The sequence below is a fragment of the Hippoglossus hippoglossus genome, chromosome 11 (genome assembly GCF_009819705.1).
Source record: "Hippoglossus hippoglossus isolate fHipHip1 chromosome 11, fHipHip1.pri, whole genome shotgun sequence".
Lineage (NCBI taxonomy): Eukaryota > Metazoa > Chordata > Actinopteri > Pleuronectiformes > Pleuronectidae > Hippoglossus > Hippoglossus hippoglossus.
The window spans coordinates 4994178-5015555 of NC_047161.1; the positions used below are offsets into that span (position 1 = coordinate 4994178).

General features: G+C 43.1%; 1 protein-coding gene across 1 annotated transcript in view; it reads left to right on the forward strand.

The window, feature by feature from the left end:
- Positions 1-21378, forward strand: part of LOC117770083 (double-strand-break repair protein rad21 homolog A-like) — a 951093-nt gene that overhangs the window by 528395 nt on the left and 401320 nt on the right. The window lies entirely within an intron of this gene.

Consider the following 21378-nt stretch of genomic DNA (forward strand, 5'->3'; position numbering starts at 1 on the left):
TTAATCACGAGAAACACAATCTGCTGGCTCTGGTTTTGTTTCCGTTGGATTGCTCTGAGCTGTAAATTCACGCAACGACGAGGAATCAAAAAGCAAAAATCAAAACCCCTGCACTCTCTCTTAATTTAGAACGTCGCCGTGCTCCTTTTTAGGAACCGGGAAAACCTTCACACGTTCCTCACGAGCGACCACGCGGAGCTGCTTCTCGCACAGCATCTGTCTCTTTGAACGTTTCGGAGGCAAAGTTATCATGACTGACAGTCGCTCGCAGCGCTCACATGATGGAGAGATGAGATGCTGCCATCTGGTATTTCGCACACTGGGCTGACCGAGCGGGTATATTGGTTTTTAGCAGCTTTTCCCTTCAGCTTGATCAAAAGCCAGTGGTGGGAACAGATGGGGAGGGAGACGACACAGACAGAGGCGAAGGAATGAAAAGTTAAAAAGAACATGGTGATATTTTTGAGAGCCGTGGTGATCTAATAAGTGGCTAAAAGGTGTAATAAATCCGTATGAGCAGGCTGCAGTCAGCCGCACGCTGAGGACTGAGCTGGGTTTGGCAGGAGCAGCCAACACAGACCCTCAGCCGAATGAGAGTGAAAAGTGGTTTTATGTTTTTATTTAAAAACATTTTTTTTTTTTTTTTGAGGCCATAGATAAAATTCATACCAGGAATCCAATTATGTTATCAGGGTTGTATAACGTACGCGACGGCGTTCCTGTGACAGGTGGGTAATCTTGTGAAAAGTGTTTTGACAGTCCATCAAACCACAAACGCCGGCTGGAGTCTAATCCTTTCGGCTTCATTTTGAATGTCATTCCGTTTTTTTGATTTTAATCTGTTATATGAAATCCCTCACCACCGCCATCACACACACACACACACACACACACACACACACACACACACACACACACACACACACACCAAACACACACACCCACACCAAACACTCATATCCCCTCAGCTGTGCCTCTGTCTTCCGCTCCCTCCCACCGAGCATCTCTCTCCATTGGCGTTCTCTCTGGTATCCTCACCTGGCAGGGCCACATCATGATCTATTCTCAGTATTTGTCCGTCTCCGACTCAGAGAAGTAATCATGTGCTGCTCTGCCGTGGCAAAACTCTGCCGTCAGATGACTGATACACGAGCAGCAGCAGCAGCAAGACGACTGAACGGCAGCTTCATCATCCGGCAGGAAGACTTTCACTGGCACTGCTCCAGCTTTTCTAAAGAAATGGATAACAACAGCTTATACATTTTTAAACCAAATTTAAAATCCCTATAACACATCCTGGCATTAATCTATCCTCAGTAAACATGATGCTCTAAAATCTCTAATGTTTCAGTTGACGCCATCATTACTGTTTATGTTGTTCTAGACAGATTGTGTCACTTTAATGCATCAACCTCAGGAGGAGACAGTCATTTGTTAGAGTGGAGGAAAGACGCATCATCTCTTTAACGTACAGATTCAGACATCATCATCAGAGCGGAGCCGGCAGCCGTCTGTTCACCACTTCACCTGAGCACCAGAGTCAGTTCCTACTTCACTAATGCAGGAGCTCCGTCAGGATGCTTCCAGCTTTGTTGCACAGCTAACAAATCAAATAAATATCCATAAAAAGGTTTGAATTACTTTCGGGAACGTTAGCTAAATGTACGTCGTAATGAAAAGTTAATTTCCTCTGTGGACTTTCATTGAACTAAACAGTATTTACTGTAGAGCTGGAACTTATTTTCATTATTGATGAAGCTGTTCATCGTTTGCTCATTAACATGTCAGAAATACAAGTTTTCCAAATCTGAGGGGATGTCTTCAAATGATCCAACAGTTCAAAACCCAAAGATACTGTGTTATAGTAATTGTAGTAGAGGAAGAAGCAAATATTCACAATTATAATTCTGGCATTTCTTAAATTGATTTCATCAATGAACTGAACTGATCTGTCGGATTTCACAATCAATCGACTAATCAATTGATTGTTTCAGCTCAAATTAAATGCGTGAAAAGATGGACGATATGAAGGCTCCACCAAATTTAAGCTAAAGCATCTCAGTTGCCCCCTAGTGGCTAGCTGCAATACATGCCACAATTCCTAACTTCTCCATGTTAACAAATGGGACATGGACCAAATAAAAAAGTCAAAGTAAACATTTTCTCAGATGATTTCTTTCATTTCAGTTCGTTCTTATCACACTAATGTTTAGTGTGATTAAAAAGTGTTAAATTATCATGTAATTTTGGTTTTAATTAGTTATTTGATGCTACGAGGTGAAACTTCATTGTTTAAGTGATTTGATAATAATAAGACGATTGTTATAATAGCAACATTAAAACTTATAGTAACTCTACATCAGTCTAGAATAACTGCGTGAAGTAATCCAACTAAAATATTATATAGATAATAAAAGTTGCATCACATCGAAGTATCCAAGAACCTGATTGAAATCATCGTCTCTTTTATTGCAGCGTCTCTCAGTCACTTTGCCTCTTTAATAACAAACAGCTCGTTGCAGTGCAATAAAACAAAATCACATTAATAAAACCGTAGTTCTTTTCTTTTATGTTTGTTCCCGTCGGCCTCTTTCTCCATCACACAAACACACTTCCACATGAGCGCGGCACCGCCCCCTCTCTCGTCTGAAGCACGGACTGTCGAGGCTTTAAATAGCCCTCTCTTTCACTGGTCCATCACTTAAGGACACAATGTGCACGAGCTCCAGTGAGCAGGCTGAATGATGCCATATCTGCCCGCTCCTCTCCTTTTCTCTCTGCCAGAGTTTGAAGTGGCTCTGCTCCCGGGGCCGTGTTTGCATCCTCTCTGTTGTGGCTGAGGTAGATTAATCATTAATCAGTGCGCCCCCCCCCGTCCCAGCCCATCTGTGTGGGCTCATCCTCGACTGAAAGGACCTGGACCGTCCCTTTCTTCTCCCGCTCTTTGAGGGGACTTCTGTGCTGCACCTTTTTTGTTTTCCTGCTACAAACAATGTGTTTCTTGAATCAAGAGCAAAAAAAAAATACCTCACTTTAAACTAAAAGACTAGTTTCATGACGCAAATTCATTTCACTGTAATCTGGCTTGAACACATTTGACGTTTGCTTCAGTGTTTATTTCAGAATGAGATGAAAACTCCTGAGTGACGGCTGACAAGGTGAAACACGGCCAGTAACATTATCATGAGGAGAAAAACACGCTTCAAAAGCAGAGACGATGCAGATTCAAAAACACAAATACAGAAACAGAAATATGCTGCAAATGAAAACACATCCTGCAGGAAGCAGATATAGGAACGATGCAAAACCAAAAACATGATGCAATAGAAAATAAGCTCTAAGTGAAAAAGCTTGATCTTCGACTTGAAATCCTCCAAACCAGAGGTGGATGCAAGATAAAATAGTTCATATTCTTTTTTTACTCTTGGCCTCAGTATCTTTGAGACAGTCCTGGTCTTGCAGGTCTGGTCCAAGGTGGTGCTCTGCTCAGGATTCAGCAAAGAAGACAGTGGGGAAGTTGTTTTAGGGAAACATTCACATGTCAGGAGGTGATCTGTCGTTAAAATGGTTCATTCCTCACAGAGAAAACCGTAGAAGATGTCGGCCGACTGCGTCATTGAATGTGTATAAAGACGAAGCTGCACCACTTTCTTTTATTGAACAAAAACGAAGCTCAGGCATACAGGCGCTGCCATCGTGCACTTTTGACTTCGTTTGGGACCTGAGTCGAGATCATGAGGATTTGGCTTCACTTTTGAGGAGCTGCCATCTTTATATGTTTTAAACCTTTCAGCGTTTTCAGCTGCAGGTCTCGAGCTCTGACAGAAACAGGAATAGGAGATCGAAGCCTGACAGAGAAACCTAATAATCAGTCTGTGATTTATCATCCCGTGAGTTAAAATAAGTTTTTCCTAATGTTGATACAACACGTGTCCATTGACTTTTCTGTACTCAAACCTGGATTTACTACTTTACTAATCATCCACTTATTCCAGCCAGCGATGTGTGAATATCTATTTTTCTCCACACTTCCTTTCTTTCAGCTCTTGTAAGTCTTAGTCTGTTATTTACTAAGTTGGCATAAACATATTTAAACACAATGAGCATGTTTCAGTCTTGACATTGGTAGTTTAACTTAATTACAACTGTCAACTGAAAGCGTCAGTTTTCTGGTTTCACTCACGGTGTTGGAGTTGCAGATTGTGGGAGGAGACGACTGGTTTTCCCATCGCTCTAAGATTGTTTCTCCTCAGGTCTCCCCCTCACACACATTCTGCTTTTTCACTCCTTCAGTTTTCTGTTCTTTCTGTCGTGCTCCATGTTGTTTGTTTCTCCCTATAGTGTCGTTTATTGTCTCTACTTTTCTGACTTTTACAATCTGTTGTTTCTATTTCTCTCTCTCTTTATGACCTGAAAGTGACCTAAATTCTCTCCTGTCTGCCAGGACAGAATATCTAGTAAAAGTGATATGAAAACAGAATATAAAGCACCATTTGATGCTGTATCTGTGTAGCCAAGCATCACAATTGACTTCTTGACTGATATATGATACTCTATTGATCCCGAGGGAAATTTAGAACCACGTAAATGGAGTTTACTGTAGTTGTGCACGTCTGTTGTTAAGAAGTTTCAGGTATCTATATGATGTTACTTCGCCCGGCCACAAGGACGAACGGCTGCTTTGACCTCCGCCGTCGACATGTTTGTCGTTGTCAGAAACTCTCGACTCTGCGCTGCCCTCTTGTGGATGTTTTGCTTAACAATCATGCCGATGTAAAGGACACATCGAAGTTTGTGGGCAGTCACGGTTACGTCATTTAAAATGGACGTATCTCTTTTCGTACACAGTCATTTCCATTTCCAACATTTATATCTAACATTTATTTACTTCCGTTGGGGGCAACTGGGCTAAAAGGGTCTGCAGAGGTACAAGTATTAAATATTCAACTTCTGACCTCACAGAATGCACGTGTGTGTGTGTGTGCGTGTGTGTGGCCCCTTCTTTCGCCGTTTAAATTACTTTTTTAAAAGCGTGTGGTTCATCAGCAGGTCAACGTCAAAGAGACATAGGGTGATTTATGGTGTGTGTGCAGGAAGGGGCAGGAAGGTGTGTGTGTGTGTGTGTGTGTGTGTGTGTGTGTGTGTGTGTGTGTGTGTGTGTGTGTGTGTGTGTGTGTGTGTGTGTGTGTGTGTGTGTGTGTGTGTGTGTGTGTGTGTGGGCGCATCTAACACTCCATCCAGAAAGGGGATGTTTTGGCAGCCTCCATGTTTGGTGTCCCTGCCGTGACAAACTGTGTTGACACCGTGGATAAAAAAATAGGCCAAGGTGCTTTCATGAACAAGGAACTGAGAGAAAAACACACAATCAAAGATTTTTTTACCGAGGCCGCGACTCACTTTGTTTTCCTCACCGGTTTCTTTTCTCGTACACGACAACAACAAGTGTGACATAACACTTCCTGAGATGTGCAAAACACTTTCTCAATTTAATTGACTGAAACGGAGTAAAGCGTCTTAAGGTGATTTTGGTATTTCACGACATTACAATGGCAGCCGTGACTGACCGGTCACCGCCCCCTCCTCTCCTCCTACACTCCTGCATTTCTTCTTTTCATCTCAAGGCCTTTGCTTTAATCACAGTTGCTCCTAATTTCCTCTCCATTTCCTCCTCTTTCTTCCTCTCTGTGTCGCTCTTGCTCCCACACTCCGGCGTCCCTCTGATTAAAAGCATAAATCCGTCATGCAGGCCTCTATTAGCTGTGACATTCACTGCAGAGTTTGTGATATTGTCAGAGAGGAGATTGTCCTGGCGCCCGTGCAGCGGAGAGCTCAGAGGTAATTCAGGTGACATTCAAGATGCCGGGGAGGCTTCTGTGAAGAGGAGTCGTTTGTGGTGAGACAGGGACGGAAAAGGAAAGAATATTATATAAAAAAAACATTGTGAGAACAGCAGCCTTGTGTTTGTGTAGTAATTTTTGGTTGTCAATTACCTAAACTTCTCTAAAGCTAAAATACTGAAGTAAAATGATATAGTCCATCCACATACTTTTCTAATTTCTTTAAGATGACGGTTGTTTTTAAAAGTATTGATATTTGCTTATTATATTTACTTGTGCAACACAGGACACACGTTCCTAGTTGAAAACCTTGGAAGATAGAATCAATTTGTAGTTCATCTACATTGAAAACTACACTTCGGACTAGTCTGTGAAAAACCCAGCTCATTTCTCTTCTCTTCAGTGAAAGAGAAAGAGAGAGATCTGGACTAAGAATAGAGAGAAATTAATAATGATAAAGTCTGATGTGACAGCGTTGATAGTAGGTGAATCTGGAACTCGGGCCTCCCTGGTCCGTTTGAATCTCTGAGTGAGGAGGAATCAACTCAACCTCTAGTAAACCTCAGTCCAAAGGTTATCAAACGCTGTCTTGTTGACCACTGGATGAGAAGCGTCTGTCCGGCTCTGTTGAAAAACAAACTTTATCAACCCAACATGAACAACTTACACAACCCGGTGACGGGGTCTCCTCTGCTTCACCTTCCCAGATCCCTTTCTGAGGCTTCACTTCTTAATGTGCAGCTACGAGACGCATCGCTCCTTCATCTGAAAGCGTCGACAACAAGCAAATAACCTCTTTGTTTTGGAGCGTCTCACATGGATCAACACAGCTGCTGTGCAGAAAATAAATAAGCAGTTTTCATAGCTTTTTGCATATTTTCCCAATTTCAAATCCTGTTGATTCACTTTTGGGTCCAGATGATTTCCCTAAAAACACAATGAATATATCTGGAGTATATTTAGCGCATAAATATTTAGATTAATTTTGGTTTTCACCCGTGGTCCTGTTTACTCTGTATTTTTGTTTTCCTCTCTGGACGCATCAGCTCAGTGCTTCTCCTATGGGCCCAGTGTTTGATGTGGAGTAAAAGGCTCCAGGAGTTTATGAATGAATATTTTAAAGGGATTCAGTGAGGCGGCGGGGGCATAAAATGGTTCCTCTGTCCTCGCTACAAGTCGTCCTGCCGCAAGCCCCGACTCTGGTATCTCATAAAAGCAAAGCTGCATCACTCTGCTGGGAAGGGGAGTGGACGACAGGAGAGGCCCTGTGTGTATATGTGTGCGTTTGAAAGAGCGAGAGAAAGAGTGTGACACAGAAAAACAGGGGCGCAGGGTGTGGGGAACAAGGCCGAAAGAAAACGTCTGGTGCAGGAGTTTCTAAGATGGGGACTTGTGTCGTAGGAACCTGTGGGCTGTCGCATTTCTGTCGGCCTGCCGGAGATGTTGACCGTCTTTTAAACAACTTTATAATCTCGTCAAGATGGGAAAACGAAAAATAAAAAGCTTTTACAATTACCACATTTTCTAGGCATTGATTATGAGCAGGATTTTGAAGTGAGTAAATAATGATATGGAGGTACTCTCTCTCAAGGACCTCCTTCACACTCCCCCGTCTCTAGACACTTTTCAAAATCTCCTTAAAACCCATTAAGTCTTTTTACTGCTCGTACCATTATCCACAGTTTGCATTTATACTATTATTTTCTGTCCTTGGTTTGATGTATTCTTAGTTTCCCTAACTCTGTGAAGTTGGTACCTTGAAAAACCCAATAGAAATCCAAGTTTTTATCTAAAGTAGTATCAAACTATTGCCAACAAATCCCTGGGTACACAGGGTACGCTGACTTGATTAGGAAATCCAAGGTACTGTTGCTGGAGCTGTGTTTGCTGTCCTCCCTGTTGCATAAGCGCTCGCTGTTCGCCAACCCGCTGAAACCTCGCAGTCTGGTATCGGTGTAAGTTCAAAAACTACATCTACATGCAATGTGATCTCTGCTCTGGTCTCTGATTTTTTTGGGCCGCAGTGCTGAAATTCCTCTTTGTCTGGTTCCAACCGGTCGTTCTCTGTTGGTACGGGAGGCGAGGGGAGAGGGAGGTCACGGTGGTGGGGCGCAGCAACTCCAGTTGCACAAGCGTCTGTCTGTGTCTTGATCTTTTTCCCATGTTCTGTGTGCGGCAGCGATAGCATCAGAGAGAGGGTTGCCAGACCCTCTGACGTGGAAATCTCATTTGGGTCCAGGAGTGAACGGACATGATGGCGATGATAAATCTGGTTAATATTTCTACTTCTCAACCACAAAATATATATAAGACAATTAAAAAAACACATGGGACTCAGCGAGGGAGTTTTCAGTCTTGTTTGGAGCGAACTGTTCTGACACTGAACATTTTTTAGATTTTTGAAGCTGGTGGTGTTGAGCAAAAACAAGTGCTGATGCGTCGCCTTCCACCGCAGCCTCGAAGATTATCTTGGGGAAATCCCATCCCTCAGGTCATTCTGTGCTAAATGTCCTGAGTTGAGTGGAGGAATGCTAACATCTCTGAATGCATTCGCCTCAGACATCTCAGGGGGGAGGCCCAGGCCGTGGAGCTCAGACGGGGCAGGTGTGTGATAAACACACACACACACACAGGAATCCGGTTCTGAAAATGGAATTCCCACTCTGAGTCATTACTTGGGACTGATGTATGGCATTATTATTTCTCCGCACTGAGACAGTAAACAGTTTGTCTGTAAACACCATACACAGTAAATAAAGATGGACGATGCGTCTCCACTTCAATTATCGAGAAATGGAGCCAAAATATCGTTTGCACGAACGTTACCGCATAGCGATCTGGGGAATGGAGCCGCTGTATCGAGGTCCCGCTATTACACGAGCTCGGCGAATCGTGAGTTGGTCTCAGCCGCCAATCATGACGGTTCGCCCTGTGTTTATAACTAATTAAATCAAAACTCAGAAAGTTGAAATTTGGACAAATCATCAGTGTGAAATCAGAAAAACATCTTTGTGATTAAAAAAAAAAAAAAAGCTAATGTTTATTTAAACTTTTTAGTCTGGTCCATGTCCCATCCACTAACATGGAGAATGCTTCAGACAGCCACCAGGGGGCTAGACTGTATATAAATTCATATATCAAGTTTAAACTGGAACAGAATTAAACCCGTGTATCAGAATCCTATGTGCTGATACATTGGTGCCTTATAAATTAGTAGAGTATATAAATATCTTTTCCTGAGTCTCTAGCCGATACCTGGGGCAACACTTTGAGACTTTCAGTTCGGACAGAAGTTGGTGAAAAGGTCAAAATCAATATTTTATAGCAGGTTCTGAGCAAATGTGTGATTGAAAAAGATGATGTTGCCCAAAAGATGTCCTATAATGTGCGATAACAAATGTCCCCTGTGTCTTAATTGACTGAAATAAATAGGCTTTAATGTGTTTATCAATCAAAGCACAGTACAGTGAATCCATTTTGTTGATTTTACAGCTCAATAGAAGTCTGTGTTTAGTGTATTAAACCTAATGAAAGAACACTGAACAGCAACACTGTGCACGCTCAGCAGAGACACGAACAATAGGTGACCTGGAACAGAGTGTGAGTTCTCCAGGTATATGGAGCCTTCTTGGCAGCCTTCAGCTGTCAGGCTCCAACAAAGCATGGTGGAAAAAGAGAAATATATCATTGTATTAAAAAGGCAGAATAATCCGCTTTTAACACCTATTCCAGGATGTTTTCACACCTTGTTTGCTCCGGGCCCTTCAGGCTTTGCAGTTTATTCTGAACCAAACTACCGGGTGTGAAAGGTGCCTCGGTGTCACGGCTCAGACCAGAATTTCTGTCCGACCAAAATCGCTCACAGGATTGTTTAATTAACGACGAGTGCCGCATTCAAAGGAGATGGTGATGCTGGTAGTGAAACCATGATGATATTACCGTGGCAACAAAATTAACCAGTTCAAAACCGACGAATTGACAACACACAGATCTGTGCCAGTCTGGATAATAACCAGATCAAATGGTTTGGACCAGACCTTCAGGTATGGAAACAGCCTCTGACACATTAGTCCTCTCACATGAGCTTTATGTGCTTCATATTTTGCTGCTTCACATGATGTATTCTCATATTAACATGAATGTGGGTTATGATGCAGCCGAAGATGAAAACTAGCAGCTCTGCACCTTTCTGACTTGCTGATCTGCTTCGGTAAAGATGATGCTGTTGAATTTAAAAGTTAAATCGAAGCAGGTCCGAAGGTGTCTGCTTATCTCACTCATTTAAAATGCAAAGAACAAATGTAATCTTGAAGAGTCCTTTCTTTTTCAGTCTTTCCACTGTTCATTCAGAACTGTGCTCGTGCAGGGTTTTTACTGGTTTCATTTGAGAGCACTTCAGGTAAATTATGTTTTTCTCTTCGTCTTCCTGCTGAATTCCCTTAAATGTTTGTTGTTTAAGAAAACAGGAAGACGGGAAAGCCTTGGTTCATTAGTTACTCTTTGAGCGAGGCTTTAGGTGGGCACTGCCTGGGGGCAACTCTCACTCTAAACATACACAACTCAGTACTGTAAACACATGCTCTCACACACGCTGGACGTAGCGAGGAACAAGTAGCTAAACAGGCATAGATGCATGTTTACCTCCGTGCAATTAAGAGCGAGCGCAAACTATAGATGAATTCACAGTCCTGCACACAGTCTTCCCAAAGTCGCACACACAGGCGTACACACAGAGGTGTGATCTGCCAGGCGAGGCCGTGAAACGCTGCGATGTGAGAAAACACCTCGCAACGCAAACACAGCCTCACAAGGCGAGCGTTTGTTCCGAGGCCAGACCTCAAAGCAGCGCTCCTCACATCTCTGTGAGAGGAGAAGAAGAAGAAGACGGAGGCGAGGGAGGAAGAGAGCGGAGGGAGTGATCGCATGAGGCCAGACGGGACGAGATAGGAGGCATTAAAGACATGTAGAGGAATAGAGCAAGAAGGATCAAAGAGGAAAAATACACAAGAGTACAGACACGACTGAGTTTTAACCTTAGTCGGTGCTGTGAAGGGTTATTTGAAGCAAGAAAATAAAAATAAAACAAAACTCTCTGTATAAAGAGTTTGGAAGGTGATGTCTTTCCAAAGCCAGACCAGTAAAAGTTGAGGGAATTGATCAAACAGTGTCTATCTGCTCTAAGTTGCAATGTTTTAGTGTTTTAGTTATAATGGTTTGAAGGGTTACATGTTACATTTTCACCATTCCACTACATCCACTGTTTAGTCGTTCTTCAGTTTGTGGTGACGTCAACATCGCAGGTCAGTCCTGCTATTTGTTTGAATTTGTCTCGTTTGCACCGGTAGGTTCTGGTCCTGTAAGATTTATATTAAAATACAAACATGAAGCCAGCAGCTACAAAAACGAAATGATATTCCTATTTCATGTTTTTCCTGATAATAATCATTAGCTAAAGAACAAGAACTTAGCCACTTACTTTTTGTCTACGAAATAGAACTTTAGCCTCAGCGTATGATATTAATATTTAAACGTACACCAGCTTGAAACATTGACAGTGAGCCACAGGCGCATTTTACCGGCTGATGGGGTTTGGCAGCTAGCCAACTAGCTTGAAATGTTAAAAAGTAAATCACTTGATCAATCAATTGATAGCGAGGTTAATTAGCTAGCTACATCATTTTAAACTTACATTTTTGGGGGGAATTAACTAACTAGCTCAAAACCTTAAATGTTAGCCTCAGACAGCATTTTTAAACCAACGGATGGAGCTAACGGTTTGTGAATAAGCTAGCTATCTACATCTATAAAAATCTATTTATCTCAGTCGGCATTTCAACTGGCCGGGGGGGTGGAGGTTACAACAGTCTAAGAGCTGTGTAAAAAAAAAACACTACACTTCACAACCAGAGAAAAGTACTTGGAGCATAACTTCATCTTCTCCGCTGTAGCTCTGGTTTCCCACAGAGTGTTTGACATTCGGTTTTTTTGAGGGTGACCATGCAACAGGGCCCCAGGTCTTGCTCTGCTTTCTGCAGAGACAACAATGAGCCACGATGTCTGGAATCCAACATCTAATGGAAACGTTTCTTTTCTCCCTCAAAAAACGCCTCAGTTTTCCCTCAAGCATACGCAGACTGTTTTGAGAAATGTGAGCTTGTTATGCTTTATGATCTGCAATCTGGTGTCTTATTGACACGTTGCCTCCCCTTCCACGAGAGAACTCCTCAGGAACGTAACGCAAACATTCCTCGCGGCCTCACGTGGAAAAAGGGCGAAAAGGTCGCCCGAGGATGTGGATGTATATTTCCAGGCACGTCTGGCTGGTTTTTGAAAAAGGTTTCTTTAGGACGATTCCAGCTTAGCTCATTCTGTACGACCGGTATTCCCCTCCCATGAATTTGAGTCCCGCTCTAAAATCCGTCCACGAAGGTGAGCTGCTGCCAAACATTGTAATGACTGCTCTGGTGCCAGGGAAAATTGAACATGAATAGTCTTTCTGCTTTTTTTTGTGTGTGTGTGTATTTTTGCGGCCAGAAAAATACCCAGTTGTACAGTTCTGACATTAATTCTCTACTCGCTAATGTTTGTTAAGGAGCTTTTTTTTTTTTTGTTCAGTTTGAGGTAAATTACTTTTCCCCCCTCGAAACTACGATAATTGATTCAGACACTTTTTCCACTCTGGAAAACTTTCCTCTGATTGGATGACGAGCGCTCGGTCTCTGCTCTCTTCTGTTACCATACACATTTTGGGTTGCTATGATGCCTGGCACACGGCTCACAGGATTGGTTGTTTATGTTGGCGGCGACACGGCTCCTAGCTAAAGGTTGAGCCCAGCTGTAAGTATATGCTATGGGGACAATCCAAACAAAACCAATGTCAATACCATTTATTAAATATCCAGAAATCTTTCCGCCGTGGGTTTCTGTGTATTGTATGTTTGTTTTATTGGCAACCAGAGCCGGCTGACACATTGCTCACAGAGACATGTTTGCAATACATCACGGTGATGATGCACATTAAACCGGCAGTGTTCCCAAGTTTTGAAAATGGCATCCAGCATTCGGAGCTTCCTGCGTTCCCTGTCTGTCTCCCCTGAAGCATCTGTGAGCCATCAGCGAAACGACACTTCACAAACAGTACGGCTGAAAACAAACGGAGCTGAATAAAGAGCAAACAAACAATAAAAACTCCTCCACGTGCATCACCGTCTCGACAGGGTTTGCAGAATGCGTGACGCCATTAAGAATCCGTCAAGAACAGGAAGTGATTTGTCTCGTTGCGAACATGTGCCGTGGTTGTGTTTTCTGCATGTTTGTATGACAACTGAGGAAATGAACGGGAAAGTCTAAATAGAATTTGTTCATTTGTTGTTTTTTTCTTGAATAGAAACCGTGTTTTTTGCTTCACAGGTTTCTTGGTTAAAGTTGATTGAGTATCCAAGGTCAAGGTTGGCTAATAGTCTTACTGTGACTGTGTGTGTGCGTGTGCACGGCCACTTCTCACCACATGCACGTGTGTATGATGTCCACAATCTGGTGGCCGGATCTGGACCTTCAGCTCCTTGCCGAGACACCGCGCTCATTGAGATTGAGAGGGACAGATTATTTCTGGCATTCCACATCTGGTAGCAGTTGAGGGGCCGAGGATCCGCTTCTTCGGAGAAATATACAAATATGTAGGACAAAGTGCACATAAATCGAAGGGGAAATTGCTCCAAACTGAGCCACTGGATCTGACTGCATGGCGGAGTTTGGGTCAGGAATATTTGATTTTAACCGTAGTGTGGTCACAGTATCAGATCACTGTAATATTATTGTTAGTTTGTTGATGTGCTTGGTTAAATGCGTCATCTATTGCACTTCGGTCCATTTGTGGGGAGAGATCACTCACACACACTCTCACTGAGGTTTCTGCATTTTTCTCCCATTGTTAAAAGATATTTTGTGACGTACTTTTTTCTAACCCTAGTCGAAGGTCAAGGACAGAAGATGTTGAGCCTTGCACATATACACAACCCCTTTAAGGCAAATTGTGACTTGTGAGTATGAGCCATACAAATAAAAATCTATTGTTTTGTTTATCCTGATTCTAATTACTTCAGAGAGTTACGTGAGAAAAGTGATGACCACCAACAGATTAACCTAGTTTAGCATAAATACTTGATATCCAAATGTGACCAAATCTGCCAACCAGAACCTCTTAAAGAAGAATGACAAGAAATTAGCAGATACACACACACACACACTTATAATATTCTAACATCTGGTCCATTAACACCTGCATATACATGTGAATTTTCCTGCCATGTGCTGCTGCTCTCTGACGTGTGACCCGTGGCTGAATTATTTACCACTTGCATGTGAACTGATTCATGCGAGGAGCTGTCAAAGCCCCACAATGGCGTCTGTCGTGTTTCTTCCTCTGAATCAGCTGCGTAATTGCGACATAATTACTCAGACTCGTCTCAGTGGATCTCTACCTGGTTAAGTCGGTGCCTGAATATCAATGCAATCTGGAAAGTTAGTTTTGATGGGTTATTTGGAAGCAAAGCAGCTCTCGGGGGAGCCAACGCTGCAGTGCATCATAAATCTGAATTGATGAAGTGATGATTAGCATTACACCTGCAGGAGGATGAGAGAGAAATCAGAGAAGCACTTTGTATGTGGAAGACAAATCTGATTTGGGACTGAGGGAGATTCTACTGCAGTGGTGGAGGAAGTATCCTGATCTGTTTCTAAATTAATTATAATACTAAATTATTAAAGTCATCAATTACGAGTAAAAGTAACTAGGAGTCGCAGAATGTATTAAAAGTTGAAATGCTCAATGTAGAAAACTGCTTGTTGATGATTATTCCCATTTTGGATTAATCTGATTATTTTAGCTTTGGATCAATTGATAAAATAATTGTTTATCAAACCAAGAAAAGTGAGAAATATCCATCCCAGCAGCCCAGACCCCAAAGTGACACCTTCAGTTTAATTGCAAAGTCCAACCGATGGTTTGACCCTCCAAGGTTTTTCAGTCCGACAAATAAAAGAAACAAAATCTTGTATTCGAGAAGCAGAAACCGTGAAAGTTTTTGGCCTTCGTGCCTTAAAAATGAATTAATAAGTTCTAAATAGCTGTCAATGAATGAATGAGCACTTTGGTTGTTGAGTTGGGACAATAAGACCCACACAGGAAGCAAATGCATGATGTTGCTTCAAAAGGTCTTTAAACTAAGTTTAAAGTTTTTAAACTAAAATATCTAAATTCTTTGTTATAGAGCAGCTTGGACACTAAAATAAAAGGTTTTAGATTCGATTCAGCCACAGAAAGACATTCAAAACCATATAAATGCCAAATAACTGTTGTTAAAAGTACAGAAAACTGTTGATTTACTTTCCTCTACCTTATATGGAACAACCTCCATGTGCTATAGCAGAATAAAACCCCAGCTGGCACCAAGAGGCCGGTGGAAATCTAGCCGGGCTTCATTTACCTCTCACTGTCAACATGATAACACTGCATGCTGAAATATTAAGAGCTAGCGAGCCTTCCCCCCTCTAATAAGATGAGGTGTTGAGCTGAACAATATATTGACATTCAATTCAGCAGTGCTTGCTTTTCAAATGAGGCTATTGACGGTTTGAAAGTCACAACAGTCACAATCCAGCGGTTTCCACATCCGAGGTGACAACAGCGCAGTTTCCCCCTGCGGATTAAAGCGTCACGAGCGCGGCTGAACCTTTGTTTCCTTTCAATTAATCTCCGCTTCTTCCATCTCCTTTACTTTTCATCATTCTCCTTCTTTCAACCTGCTGTCAACTGGTATGATTCGTCAGGGGGGGGGGGCGCTGATAAACAAATATCAGCCCTGGTCGTCTTGTTTGCAGCGAGTTCAGCCGGAGTGAGCCCCTGTCGCCGCTGCTGTTTAATGATGTCTGGCCTTGTTTGCTGCTGACAGTGGTCTCCACATCCAGGGCCCCTTCGTCTCCAGGCTAATTAAAGTCATTCTTCAGTAATATTCCTAAATCAACTGTTTCCTCTTGCCTATTTGAGGCCTAATTGGAAGCATGTGCACTCAACCCAAAGGGCTCCTTTTTAACCCCTGACACTTCAAGAATGCATCAGTCGCGGTCATTGATTTGGCTTCGGCTTTGTTTTTCTTCTTTCTTCATTCTTGCAGCCAGAGAAAAAAAATACGTGACTGTGAAGTTTCACCATTTTCTGTGTTTGTGTTTGTCGGATCATTTTGTGGCATCGCGTGGTTCCGATGCTTTAGGGGAGCGTTATCTCAGCGTCAGCATGTGTGTGTGGGTGTTTGCGTCTCTAGGACAACACGTCACTGTCCGGCTTCACCGCTGACCCCGTGATTCACGCTAAGAGGGTCGAGCGAGGTCAGGGGTCAGCGACCTTTACTATCTAAAGAGAAGTTTTTGACCAGAAAGAAAAGAAAAAAACTAAGTGCCTGGAGCCGCATTCAAATTTCTGAACCCTTTAAATACAGGTCACGCAGCCTATTAACCCAACATTACTAAGTAATAATGCATTTTACTCTAAGGTGGCTGATTATTTGATACTTTCATTGTGCATTTGTAGAATGTTTTCTAAAACATTGAAGAAAACATCCGTGTATTCATCCGTCATCTAGGAGTCGATGGGGCCAATCCCAGTTGACATTGGGCGAGAGGCGGGGTCCACACACAGGTCGCCAGCGTCATGCAGGTGACCAGTATCGCAACATATAAAGACAAATGACCAATCTCACCTACGGGTGATTTAGAGTTGCCACTTAACCTTAGCTGCATGTCTTTGGACGCATGGGGAGGAAGCCCACACAGAAGGGCCCCGGTCGGACAGCAGGTTCAAACCCAGCACATTGATTTACCATCTTACAAAAAAGAAAACACTGACAAAACTTGTCATTGTCTGTCTGTGTCGTCTGCAGAAGATTCGCTGCTGATTTCACATCGATTGCATCATCGGGACGGAGCCTTGTAGAAATCCTCTGTGATACTGACTTTTTTACTTTGGTGTGATGCAGCTTTAAAACATCTTGAAGATTAAAGAAAGTAAAAGAATTAACCAACTCCTGCACCTCACACATACTGTTTACTGGGATTGTCAACACCGAGAACACTGTGTGCAAATGTTACTGCGTTTGAAGGGAACTCATTCTGAAAATCCGTATTTATTTCGTGGCTGTTCAAGCTCCGTTGTTATTTAAATGTTCTCCATTTTAGACAAATTGCCTCCCGCCTGACTTCCCTGTGCAACAAAGCAGGCTGCAGCATAAGGCCGTTTTTGTTTTACTAAAGACAATGCAGTTAGCAGTGGCCTTACAAACTTCAGGGACTTGAGAATATGCTCTTTGCTTTCTACAGTCTTGGCCCCAACACAAATGTTTAGCGCCTATCTGCCTGCTGCAGTAAACAGCCGCTTGCTTTGGTGTTTATCTACAGAGGCTGGTTGCCTGTGAACTTCATTAATGTCGCTCGATTTGCATGAATGCTCAGGTTGTTATGACGTTTAGTATCCGAGTCTGGTGCGTTGCTCCTCTCGCCTCGTGAAAGAACACAAAAGGAAACTGTCGTAAATCTACATTTGCATGAGCAATCAGCTGAAAGAAAAAGGGTTGAGATATTTTCCAGGGAGTTCTATCGTTTGAACGGAGCGATGGCCGTCACTCACAGAGGCGCCCGGGCTTCACGTGGAGAAAACAAACGTACGGATTGGAAACAGGAAGCTGATTCATTTAGCTTTACGTGTTGTTCTCGCTGGCTGCGGTATAGGTCATACACCCCGCCTCCTCCTTTTAAGATTTACTAATCTTAAAATGGTTTCCGTCATTTCTGTTTAGTGCTTATTTTTCCGGTAAGTTATGTTACCGGTAAAGTGCTAATAACACGAGGTGTAACGTTATGATTGACAGCTGAGACTGACTCACCATTGGTTGAGCGCACAAATCGGTGGGACCTTGCTTCAGCATCCCCAAATCGCTACAGCACAAACTTGTGGATTTATCTCTGGACAGTGGAAGCTGAGACGTTTGGTCCATCTTTATACACAGGATACGATTCAGAGTGGAGATAAAACCCACTGCCTCTCAGTTTCTGTTGGTCTATACGTCCTTATTGCTGCTATAGCTGCTTTGTGAAAAGGAGCGCCGCAGTAACCGTGTAAATGACTGTTTATGGGCAGACTGATGACTGTTTTTGTAAGGGTGAAAGATGCTGAAAGGACGGGGAGAGAAAGAGAGATGATTATGGAAAGTGCAAGTAAACAGAGTCTGCTGCCTCCACACTGTAACACTCAACCAGCAGCAGCACAAGATGTTGCACAAGCAGCTGAGCTCCATGAAAGAACACTGCTTCTATTGTGCTGCACTCATAACCACCGTGATATAGACATTACAAAGCACAGAGCCTGTTTCTTAGGATGTAGAACAAAAGTCCATACAACCGATGCACTACATGTATATACACACTAGTAAAGACACGTCTTAAAATATCTGCCCTTCAGGTTACCGAGGCTCCCCTTTGAATGTCACAGGTGTGGAACCAACCTCACAGGTGGTTTAAGTTGAGACATGAAAATGCTTTCATTAATTATTTGCATGACATTATTGATGGAAAAGATCTGACATGTAAAAGGGACTGATATTTATGAGTGTGTGCAATTTGGTGAAGATCCAAATAAAAATCCGGATCAAGTGAATTTGAATGTGCTCTAATAAGGAGAAATATATTGTGTGTTAGAAAGTTATAACGTTGTCTTCATGTCTGTCGTTTGGCTAGAAACGTATTTTATTATCAACACAATCATTCATCATTCGGGTGAAGTGATGTATAAAAAGAATAGTACTTTTTAAAGTGTATATATAGATTTGATAAACATGACTGAGGGTTTACCGGTTGCCCTCAGGTGACCGGTTGCCATCAGGTTTACCGGTTCCCCTCGGGTGACTGGTTGCCCTCAGGTGACTGGTTGCCATCAGGTTTACCAGTTGCCATCAGGTTTACCGGTTCCCCTCGGGTGACTGGTTGCCCTCAGGTGACTGGTTGCCATCAGGTTTACCAGTTGCCCTCAGGTGACCGGTTCCCCTCGGGTGACTGGTTGCCCTCAGGTTTACCAGTTGCCATCAAGATCCATGTCAAAGGTCCTGTGGAGGTACTAGGGGCACAGTGGCCTCTGCTGGAAGGTAAGGGTACTGCACACAGGGGGTAGGGCTTAATATTAGAAACGTGGAGGGGCTCTCACACATCCAGGGCTGCTAATTACTTTAGCCCTGTATTAGTCTATGTACTGCTGCTCATGCTTACTTTAAGATAATGAATCACAATCTGCCAACTGTTGTGGTGGATTATAATTGACATCGACGGATCCCAACTGCTCGCTGGGAGAGGGCTGTGGGGGTGCATCTGTCCTCCCTTTGCACAGCTGCTGCAGAATTACGACAGAAATGTTTGCCTTTATAATTGAACCCGGAAAGTGCTGGTTTTGTCAGATTAAATCAAATCCAATTATAGCTCAATTGTTTTTTGAGTACAGGAGTTGAGTAAACTCTCTGACACATCACGATATCGACATGGGAATCACCTCGTCATCGCTCACCCCAAAGGAAAGGTCGAGAGGAAGCCGGGTGTCGTGTTTGATGAGCATCCTAGTTGTGTCGCTTTGCACAACAGAGGCCTCAGTACGCCACATACTGTACCTCCTGGTTATCGCTCTCACGTAAACCACTGCTGTGCCCTTCTGGGAGCTTCTCTTCACCTACGACTGAGCAGATGTTACACTTAGCGCTCACTTAAGCGTTTTCCCTCAGTTACAAGTCAGTGTTTCCTACAAAAACAGTAAAAAAAAAAATCTCACCCTCTTGAACCTAACATCTGGTAAAAACTCTCGCTGTTTGAAGGCAATATTTATCACAACATGGAAACACTTGTATATATATATAAATGTCAACCAACGACGTAGAGAACACATGAAACCGGTGTTAAAAACTAAACTTACAACAACAAATGCTGTTGTCTTAACGCGGCGCATTCAGCCTGCACACACAGTAAGTGGTGTCTCCCTGTAAACAGCTCTCTCAGACCTCACTAAAGCTATTTTCAGTCTGATATAATCAAGTAATTGCAAACAGGGTCTCGGAGAGTTTTAGCTTTAGGCTCCAAGGAGCAGAGATCGGCCATTAAAGTGGAATAAAGTGATACAGTTTAATTCTTCTCTATCGGGTGGCCTGACGTTCTGCAGAGGCGAGAGTGTGTGGTGCTGTTTCATGTTTTAAAGAAGAGCGTTTTAAAGGGTATAATTGAAAGGCTTTTATGTCACAAAGTGTTTGGATTCCAAAGCTAGCGCTGTCGGATAAAGACCGACTCCGACAGAGCACGCCTCCTCAGTGTGAGAGCGGACGTTTGGCGGAGGAGAGATGAAAGCTTCTCTCGGATCTGAAACGATAAGTTGAACCTTTGGAGCCAAATTTTCCACAACAACCTGCACAGACACAAAAACATACTGATGTGTGTGTGTGAGGGACAGTTAAATCAAGATGGCGGCGTGAAACAGCCTTTGGTTTGTCCACTTGTTGCACAGGACATGGGGATTAGAGAGGACGTTTTTGCTTTGGGGACAACGACATGTGAAACAAAAAAACATTTGAAATGTGTCTTTCCGTGGTTTTAAATAAAATTGAGTTTCTCCACAATGTCTTGAATGTTTGTCTCCTTCTGTCCCCGGTAGATTTTCATGTCTCAGTAGAGCCCTTACCTCCACCAAGGCCCAACCGTTGTTTTCCCATCAAAATACATTAATTGTTTTCAGAGAAATTTATGAAAATGTTAAGAAAACAATGTTAAAGAAAGTGAAGAAAACATGTCTGCATCTTCCCCTTGATCTGGATCTATACCCAATTTAAAAGGTTTCTTCCGTGACCCATAATGCATCCTTCCACCAAGTTTCCATCAGCTAGTATTTTGTGTAATCCTGCTGACAAACAACCGAATGCAGACTAAGACACAACCTCGTTGGCGGAGGTAATCGTTGAAGTATGAAAACATGGCGAGACGTTTCCCACGAGACGAGAGCAGGCTTGAGAACCGCCAACCCCTCCATCCTCACGCTCCAACATCATCCTCCATCGCTGCCATGTCATGACATCACCGCCCCTTCCTCCGCGCTGTTGTCCCTGTGGTCTGGACCCCTGATTCTCTGGCTCGGATGCCGACGCTCTCTAAAAGGGTCGGGCAACTTAATCCAAGGCTGACAGACAAGAAAATAATGGCGCTTGGCTTTCATGAGGTCCCGTTGCTCTCTCTCTCTCTCTCTCTCTCTCTCTCTCTCTCTCTCTCTCGCTCTCTCTCGCTCTCTCTCTCTCTCTACGTCTCCCTGCAGCGTGTCAAAGTGAATATTCGCTGTCCGCAGAGGGCTGTGATGCAACCCGACATTACACGGCTCGGATTGCCCCCCCCCCCCAAATTAGATAGAGCGAGTTTGCTTTGGCTGCACTCACTGTGCCACAAAAACCTGGGAACAGGATGAACTCCAGAAATGTCT